The sequence below is a fragment of the Electrona antarctica genome (assembly GCF_951216825.1).
Source record: "Electrona antarctica genome assembly, contig: scaffold_203, whole genome shotgun sequence".
NCBI classification, from domain to species: domain Eukaryota; kingdom Metazoa; phylum Chordata; class Actinopteri; order Myctophiformes; family Myctophidae; genus Electrona; species Electrona antarctica.
This window is the reverse complement of record NW_027636945.1, coordinates 191652-200763: the sequence shown is the minus strand read 5'-3', so window position 1 is coordinate 200763 and position 9112 is coordinate 191652. Positions and strand designations below refer to the sequence as shown.

At 43.2% G+C, this 9112-nt stretch overlaps 1 long non-coding RNA gene across 1 annotated transcript; it reads left to right on the top strand.

Annotated features, from left to right (window-relative positions):
• Nucleotides 1–3755: 3755 nt before the first annotated feature.
• On the top strand, nt 3756–6221 carry LOC306919617. Its single transcript, XR_013789582.1, has 3 exons — nt 3756–3863; nt 5906–5930; nt 6195–6221. It is a non-coding gene; the product is annotated as an uncharacterized lncRNA (long non-coding RNA).
• The last annotated feature ends 2891 nt before the right edge of the window (nt 6222–9112 follow it).

The following is a 9112-nucleotide window of genomic DNA, read 5'->3' as shown; positions in this document are numbered from 1 at the left end:
GGCAACAGGACTCCTCGATTACAAATGGATCTTCACCATATTCATATTCGGTAAGTGACGTTTCTTCATTCTTTATCCCTTTGAATTCAGAGTTCAGGCTTTTTATGATTTATGAAGAAAAACATTAAGAGCTATTAACGCGACTTTATAGAGTGATGTTGTTTCCCCTTCCAAGTTAATGATTAAATCGTCTTTTGGAGGTACTGGGTAAAGGCCTAATTGTTTTATTGTGCTAGCCTATTTTCTAAGTCGAGTAATGCATTACGCATTTAACCTGTCTATACCGTTTGGAACCAGCTAAGCGGAGGGTGGTGAGGTTCGGGCGGGGGGTTTCCAGCGTGCGCGCAGTCATGCGCACTTGATGATCTGGGAGAAAACTCAGAGAAGTAATTAAGTAAAGTGACTATAGACTATTGCATTTTAATAGGCCTAATAGGCTACACTTTTGAAAAGGCAATATATGTAAATCAGTGGCGAAGAACTTTAACATTGATTTGTTACCGACCACTGCGGTCCAGAGCAGATCTATGCCTCCCAGGCTTTGACATGTGGATCTTTTAGATTGGCCAATAAACAGTATTCTACCGCAAGCATGATTTGCGTGTAGTCAAGTGGAGTAATTGTAATGCTAATGTTCAAGCTAGATGCAGGGTTGCTTGCACATTTCATAAACCATGGTGGCCCCAGAATTTAATTTTATTGTTTTTTTTGTTTTTTTGAGGGGCACTATATTCAGTAGTGTAAGAGCGCCCCTCACTTCACAAGGGTGTGATTTTTAAATAAACTATAACTCTATGAACTTTTCTTTCTTTCCAACCCACCACCACACACTAGTTTAATTTGACAACTGAAGATCACAGACTTGGTATAATCAGTGCAGACTGCAGAGGAACACAACACACCACTCCAGCAGATGATCACATATTATACTCAACACAATGATGACTTCCTGAGGCTGTTACATAAGCACTATAGGAATAATGACTCACTCACTTTTGCCTTTTGTTTTTGGTTGCCTGCGAAGGCAAACGGCTGTTGTTGTTGAGGCGCCAGCCCCCTACTATCTTAGAGTAGGCCTATGCTATATATATATATATATTCATATATACTCTATAGCCTACTGTACTACTAAGCCTACTGTAGGCTACTCAAGGTACGGCCACTGAGCCGACTTGGGGACCCAACACAAGGACAACACAAGAGATGGTCACGGCCACACAGCCAACTCAAGGTACGGCCACGGAGCCGACTTGGGGACCCAACGCAGCTCCAACAAAGGAAAACAAACAAATGAACGGAGCTGAACGTGAACCCCCCCCCACCGCCCACCCCTTTTTTTCCCTCACTGTAGGCTATATGTTTCTTTTCCCTTTTTACCTCCTTTATGATGAATTCCTGTTCTGTCCTTTGTCTATATAGAAGTGTCTATTTGTACGTCTCTAAATGTTTTTGATGAATTGAACATTGTGGACCCTATTGGAAACAAGTGTAATGCTTAATTGGGTCGTCCACTCACAGTTAACAGCCTTTGTATTGAGTTTGTGCTTGAAATGTACTGTAATTCTGCAAACTGTTAATACATTTTTCAATCAATCAATCAATCAGTAACCAAAATGGAAACACGCACATCTCAAAAAGTTGACAGGTGCTGAACAAAACAATCACACCCGTGTGAAGTGAGGGGCGCTAATATATTAAAGTCTATCTCATGTTGATCAGGTGATGTAATGGTGATGTAAAACAAACGGTGCCAACGCAAACATTACATTCTCTTTATTGTTAATGGAATTTAACGTTTGTGTTATAGGGACAAGATGAAATACATTTTCCCTTCATTGTCAATGGCGTTTTTTAAACAAACATTGAACTAAAAACAAACATTAAACCTGTATATAGGAGGGGCTAGCGCCCCTCAAAAATACACATAGGCCTACAGAAAGAAGGACACCATTCTTAATGCTCCCAGTAGTATTTTTTAAGATTCAACGTTTCGACCCTGTCGGGTCTTCATCAGGAATCAATGCTCAGCTTTGTGTGCACTGGCGGATTTTAGCAATGATTTGATTGACTGATCACCCCATAGCGATGATTTGATTGGCTGATCGCCCCATAGCGATGATTTGATTGGCTGAGCAAAGTACATATCGAGGATAAAAAGTGAGGACAGAAAATTGAGGACGCCAATTGTGATTGGCCGGAATGTGATGATGTATGATGATAAGAGCGCCCCTCTTTCTGTGGACACACACACACACACACACACACACACACACACACACACACACACACACACACACACACACACACACACACACACACACACCTCTTTCACGGTGTGCTCGTGCTATTACCAGCCCCACTTATGCTAAACAGTGTAACTATATCCAATTATAAATATCAGTATCATGTATAAGTATCATGTATCCGCTGTGGATTGACTGTACACTACAGGGGATAGATTAATTATTCATTGTGTACAGTTTGACTGCATTTATATTTACACGTGATACCAGTGCTGCTGGTGGTATGACAACCATGCATTTCCCTCAAAGGTTCCATAAAGGTCTGTCTATCCTCTATTATATGTTGTTGTACAGCTGACCTGCAGGTCGCAGCAGGTCCAGTCAGAACCGGTGTCTTGTGTGTGACCCTCTGTCTATGTGTTGTTGTACAGCTGACCTGCAGGTCGCAGCAGGTCCAGTCAGAACCGGTGTCTCGTGTGTGACCCTCTGTCTATGTGTTGTTGTATAGCTGACCTGCAGGTCGCAGCAGGTCCGGTCAGAACCGGTGTCTCGTGTGTGACCCTCTGTCTATGTGTTGTTGTACAGCTGACCTGCAGGTCGCAGCAGGTCCAGTCAGAACCGGTGTCTCGTGTGTGACCTCTGTCCACCCTGACGGTTCGGCCTCCTACCAGCTGTCCCGGCCTCCTCCCTCCCATCACTGTGGCACCACCTGGGAAGATGGCAACGTGAGTCTAGCTGGTCCTTTAACTGCTCTGTCACTCTGTTGAGTTGAAGGTGTCTGTGGCTTTGGCTTTTTTACTATGTAGCAGTGGCTATGTGTGTGGTGTGACTTTTCAAAAGTGTTAACAATGAAAAGGGTATCTTTGGCCTGGGCCATGGCTCAGTGGTCCAGGCACCTTGGCTGGTAATCCAGTCTGGCAGTGTGCCGCGGGTTCGACTCCCAATCCCGACGGCCTTTACTGCATGTCTTCCCACCATCTCTCTCCCCATTTCCTGTCAGCCTACTGTCTGTCCCTCCATAAAAATATAAAATAAAGGTGAAAGCCACAAAAAAATCATTAAAAAAAAGAAAAGAAAAGGGACAAAGAAGAGGTCCCGCACACTGTCAGACACGCCAAAAAAAAACATTGTCTGTCTTGATGAAGGTCTAAGCGACCGAAACGTTGACCTAATAAAGAGCAACATTTTTTTGGCAAGTGCATGTCTGACCTCTTCTTTGTCTCTCAATTATATTGAAAGACAAATATATTATATATATATTATATATATAATATCATATGTTATATTATATGCTCTATTCTATTGCCCTAAACACCTGTCTTTTGAGGCCTCTTGCTATAAACATTGCAATGATAACATAACGTTGACTAAATGTAACCCCCTGTCTGTCTGTCTGTCTGTCTGTCTGTCTGTCTGTCTGTCTGTCTGTCTGTCTGTCTGTCTGTCTGTCTGTCTGTCTGTCTGTCTGTCTGTCTTGTCTGGTCTGTCTACAGAGGATTGTCATCGCCAAAAGACCTTGAGGGCGACCCATCGCGAGTCACACATCTCACCAATCAGAGCATCACCCTGAATGTCTGTGTGGAGCATGTCATTCATGGAGTGGAGTGCCTTTCTTCAGGGGTAAGAAAAACGTTTCTCAAAATATCATCACATTCTATAGCCTTCATAACAGGCTCCATTTTGTCCTTTCTTCTTCTTCCCACAATGCATCACTCTGTCACTCCCTGTCTGAAGTGATGACATGATGTTAGGATGATTAAATAATAATGTTAAATAAAACTGTATAAAAATGCATGCATTGTGTCCCTGGTGGAGACAACATGATCCTAGTTCTAATCTGACTCCTGTCATATCTTGTCTCCTCTCTGTCTGTCCTCCGACAAAATAATCAAAAGTGTGAAGGGTGAATTATCACTTAACTAGTGACAAACAGGACTAAAAAAACAATAATTCTGACAGTAGACTGAACTGGAAGATAGAACGCCATGTTTACAATTAGGGGTGCACGATTATGAAATTATGACCGATCTCCGATTATTTGCAGGGTCATATATCTGTCAATACGGATTCTGACCGATTCCGATATTATCCAAATATCTGTGAAAATAATCCTGATTATTTTGAGACCGATCCGATATGGCATTTTTATGGCCGATATGGTCGATTCCGATACTATTTACAATCTAGACAGACAGTATAGTCTGTAGTAGATGTAAGGGGATGAAAGAAGAGGACCCTTCAATTCAACAGCAATTATGACTTGACAAGATAGATTAGATAACAGTACTATTGTAGAGCTGCCAACTGCTTTAACGTTGCATATCGTCGCTGTCAGGTGGAGAAACCTCATATGTCCATAACCATTCCCTTTTAATCATCATTTATTTTAAAATTGTGAAAATAGATCTACAAGCTCGTAGATCTGCTATTTTCACTACTTTTCTTATATGATGATGAAGTAGGCCAGTATAGGGCTTTAACCCATTCTGGACGGGAACCCCTTTTGGTGTTTTAACTAAGCATTATGTTATACTTTATCTATTGAAAAATAGCAGACCTACAAGCTCGTAGCACGCCACTCAGCATTTTTGAAACATCTTGAAAATGCGGCACAAATCTTTGAATATATATTCTTTCAGAAGACTTTTTTTTTATTTCGACGTCAGGCCTAAATGAGTTAATTTGTGTTAAAGAAAAACATGTTCGTCACGACAGAGACGATATGGAATTTTTGCTCTCTGCCACGTTGCTTTCTACGTTCAGATTATAGGGATGCACCGAAAGGGAGATTCTTGGCAGTGTGAAACAGTGGTCCGAAAACCGAATACCGAATATAGGAAACAGTGGTCCGAAAACCGAATACCGAATATAGGAAACAGTTGTCCGAAAACCGAATACCGAATATAGGAAACAGTGGTCCGAAAACCGAATACCGAATATCCGAATATGATTAATATTATATATCTTTTTTCCTCCCATTGCTGTCATGGCCGTATCTTAAAGGTAACCTGATTTATGGCAAAATAAATGGTTACGGCAAAACTTAACTTAAATAATAATCACTATTATGGGTCCATAAAACATTTATTCAGCTCATTTGAATGCATTAATTGCATACACTATTCGGTGATATATTTTATGCCTATTCGGGCCGAAACCGAATAGGCCGAAAATGCATTTTTAGCCATTTTCTGCCGAATATTTTCTGCGGCCTAATATTGGGTGCATCACTAGTTCAGATGTTACGACCTGTACTGTACAGCACAGGGAGGACAAACACTCAAACACCGAACACTGGCTCAGTGAGAAACATTAGTTATAGCCAGTTCATTAATAGCCGTTTCAGTTCTTGATGTACAGTAGATGTGAGCCTATCACTGATTGAGTTGTACAGTTTGACTTTAGTTACATAGACACGTTAACTATATTATTCTGTGGTGTTTTATTTTTCAATGAACCATGTCCATGTCCATAATAACATGCCTGGACATGTTCAGCTGTCAAATCTGTCTGCATACAATTCCTATTGCAGTTTGTTATTGGCAAAACGTAGGAAAAGTAATGGTGAAAAGTTACAAAAATAATACCATATTTGAGCTAAACACACACAGTAGCCTGTACTTCTACATCTTTATATTTAGTAATGACAATCTCTCTTCCAGGTGTCGTATAAGACAGAGTGCAGAGGTAAGAGTTCAATATGATCATTATATTACTTGAAATTATTTTAATTACCTTCATAAATTTTACTTTATTTAATTCGGTCTATGAGTAGCATGACTTGCTTACTGTGTGACCTACTTAAATTAATGTATCCCTTTCAAATCGATTCATTGCACTTCCACATGTAATTCTCTGCAGAAACCAGTTATTCCAGTATTAAATATTGTCATTGTTTGTGTTGTCACTCAACGATAACTTCAGCAACGTCTTTCTTGTACTCTTGTACAGCTAACTGTGCAGCGAGAGAGAACAAAGGTGAGTCACAGAGTTTAAGGTATTTTCCATGCCTGCCGTGATGAAGCAACAACCCTTTCCTTCCTTGTTTTACTAGAGGTGTAGGTCACTTCTAGCCTGGTTTTTAACCACTCCCCCTTGAAATCGCATCGCATCAGGCGATTTCTGGGAGGGGGTGGTTTATGAGGCTAAGTCACTTCCACTTTTTGACCGACAGCCTCACACACAAACACCTCTGCAAAAAGATCATGTACAAGTTTAGTGCAAGTGTGCTGGAGAGACTGCTTGCCTATAATACGACTCGCCTCTAAAAGACTCAGAGCACTTCTCTCTCTCCTTGTATCTTTCTATCCTTGTATCGCTTCTTCTCACCTTTCCTAACAGTCGCCAGTCCCCCCCCCCCCCCCCCTCTTGTGACCATTTTCGATACGTTTGTGTTTTATTCATCACAAATGTTTTGTGATAGCAAAACATTGTACATTTTTTAGATAGCATGTTGTCACAAGATGTGGATTGTTACTAAATGTTTGACATGTAGTCATGTTATGAATATGGGATGCTTGGTCAAATGAAACATTTTCATACCAATACAGTAATGGTTATAAAACAGAAAACAAGTTGTAGTCTCAGGTATGCAATGTCTGTATAAACAGCTTAGGCATATTTCTTGCAGCAGAGTTAGTTTAGTTTACTCAGTTAGTCAGTTAGCAGCAGCGTTAGTTAATTAGTTTGTTTCTTGCAGCAGGCTGTGTCCCCTGCCAATATGGCAGCGATGTTGTTGACCTATACGATCCTGTGGCCAATACTTATATAATGTCAATATGTCTACAGTAACAGCAGGTCCAGTAAGAAGTGTGTCGTGTGTGACCTCTGTCCACGCTGACGGTTCGGCCTCCTACCAGCTGTCCCAGCCTCCTCCTCCCTACCATAGCTGTGAAGCGACCTGGGAAGATGGCAACGTGAGTGACACTCTGACCTGTTCACTGGCTGCTCGGGGGCGCCCGGCTAAAAGGGACGTGGAATTATAGGTTGTTGTTCCTCAATGTGTAAAAGTATAGCCTACACTGGATGATCCGAATACATATTTCAATTTGGTTTCATTATGGGCCAGTTGTTTAGTTTCTTTGGTATGTTCCTTCTTCATTTATAAAGTTGACACCGTCTCAAAGGTGTGAGAGCCTATAGTGTTAGTGTGCACACAGAAGGACACCTTGTTTTCGTCAATTGTCCGCTCAATTATACCAGCGAACACAGGAATGCTGTCAGAGCCTCCCTAATACACCCTGGACAACGCTCCACACGTCCTAGACTCTCCTCCCTTCCCTAAAACACCCTGGACAACGCTCCACGCATCCTAGACTCTCCTCCCTTCCCTAATACACCCTGGACAACGCTCCACACGTCCTAGACTCTCCTCCCTTCCCTAAAACACCCTGGACAACGCTCCACGCATCCTAGACTCTCCTCCCTTCCCTAAAACACCCTGGACAACGCTCCACACGTCCTAGACTCTCCTCCCTTCCCTAATACACCCTGGACAACGCTCCACACGTCCTAGACTCTCCTCCCTTCCCTAAAACACCCTGGACAACGCTCCACACGTCCTAGACTCTTCTCTCTTCCCTAATACACCCTGGACAACGCTCCACACGTCCTAGACTCTTCTCCCTTCCCTAATACACCCTGGACAACGCTCCACACGTCCTAGACTCTCCTCTCTTCCCTAATACACCCTGGACAACGCTCCACACGTCCTAGACTCTTCTCCCTTCCCTAATACACCCTGGACAACGCTCCACACGTCCTAGACTCTCCTCTCTTCCCTAATACACCCTGGACAACGCTCCACACGTCCTAGACTCTTCTCCCTTCCCTAATACACCCTGGACAACGCTCCACACGTCCTAGACTCTCCTCTCTTCCCTAATACACCCTGGACAACGCTCCACACGTCCTAGACTCTTCTCCCTTCCCTAAAACACCCTGGACAACGCTCCACACGTCCTAGACTCTTCTCCCTTCCCTAATACACCCTGGACAACGCTCCACACGTCCTAGACTCTTCTCTCTTCCCTAATACACCCTGGACAACGCTCCACACGTCCTAGACTCTTCTCTCTTCCCTAATACACCCTGGACAACGCTCCACACGTCCTAGACTCTTCTCTCTTCCCTAAAACACCCTGGACAACGCTCCACACGTCCTAGACTCTTCTCTCTTCCCTAAAACACCCTGGACAACGCTCCACACGTCCTAGACTCTTCTCTCTTCCCTAAAACACCCTGGACAACGCTCCACACGTCCTAGACTCTTCTCTCTTCCCTAAAACACCCTGGACAACGCTCCACACGTCCTAGACTCTTCTCTCTTCCCTAAAACACCCTGGACAACGCTCCACACGTCCTAGACTCTTCTCTCTTCCCTAAAACACCCTGGACAACGCTCCACACGTCCTAGACTCTTCTCCCTTCTCTAAAACACCCTGGACAACGCTCCACACGTCCTAGACTCTTCTCCCTTCTCTAAAACACCCTGGACAACGCTCCACACGTCCTAGACTCTTCTCCCTTCTCTAAAACACCCTGGACAACGCTCCACACGTCCTAGACTCTTCTCTCTTCCCTAAAACACCCTGGACAATGCTCCACACGTCCTAGACTCTTCTCCCTTCCCTAAAACACCCTGGATCTCAGCCATCTGATTATTAGCTTCCTCAAGGCACTACACTATTCTCTCTGCACTGTACCTATGTTACTTATGACCATTTACTCTGCATATTCCCATCTCACACTTGTAAATCGCTGGATTAGAGGGTCTTCTAAATGCCTAAATTGTGAATTGTACAAATGCACGCTTTCATGCACGCACACACGCACATGCATAGGAGAGGTGTGTGTGTGTGTGTGTGTGT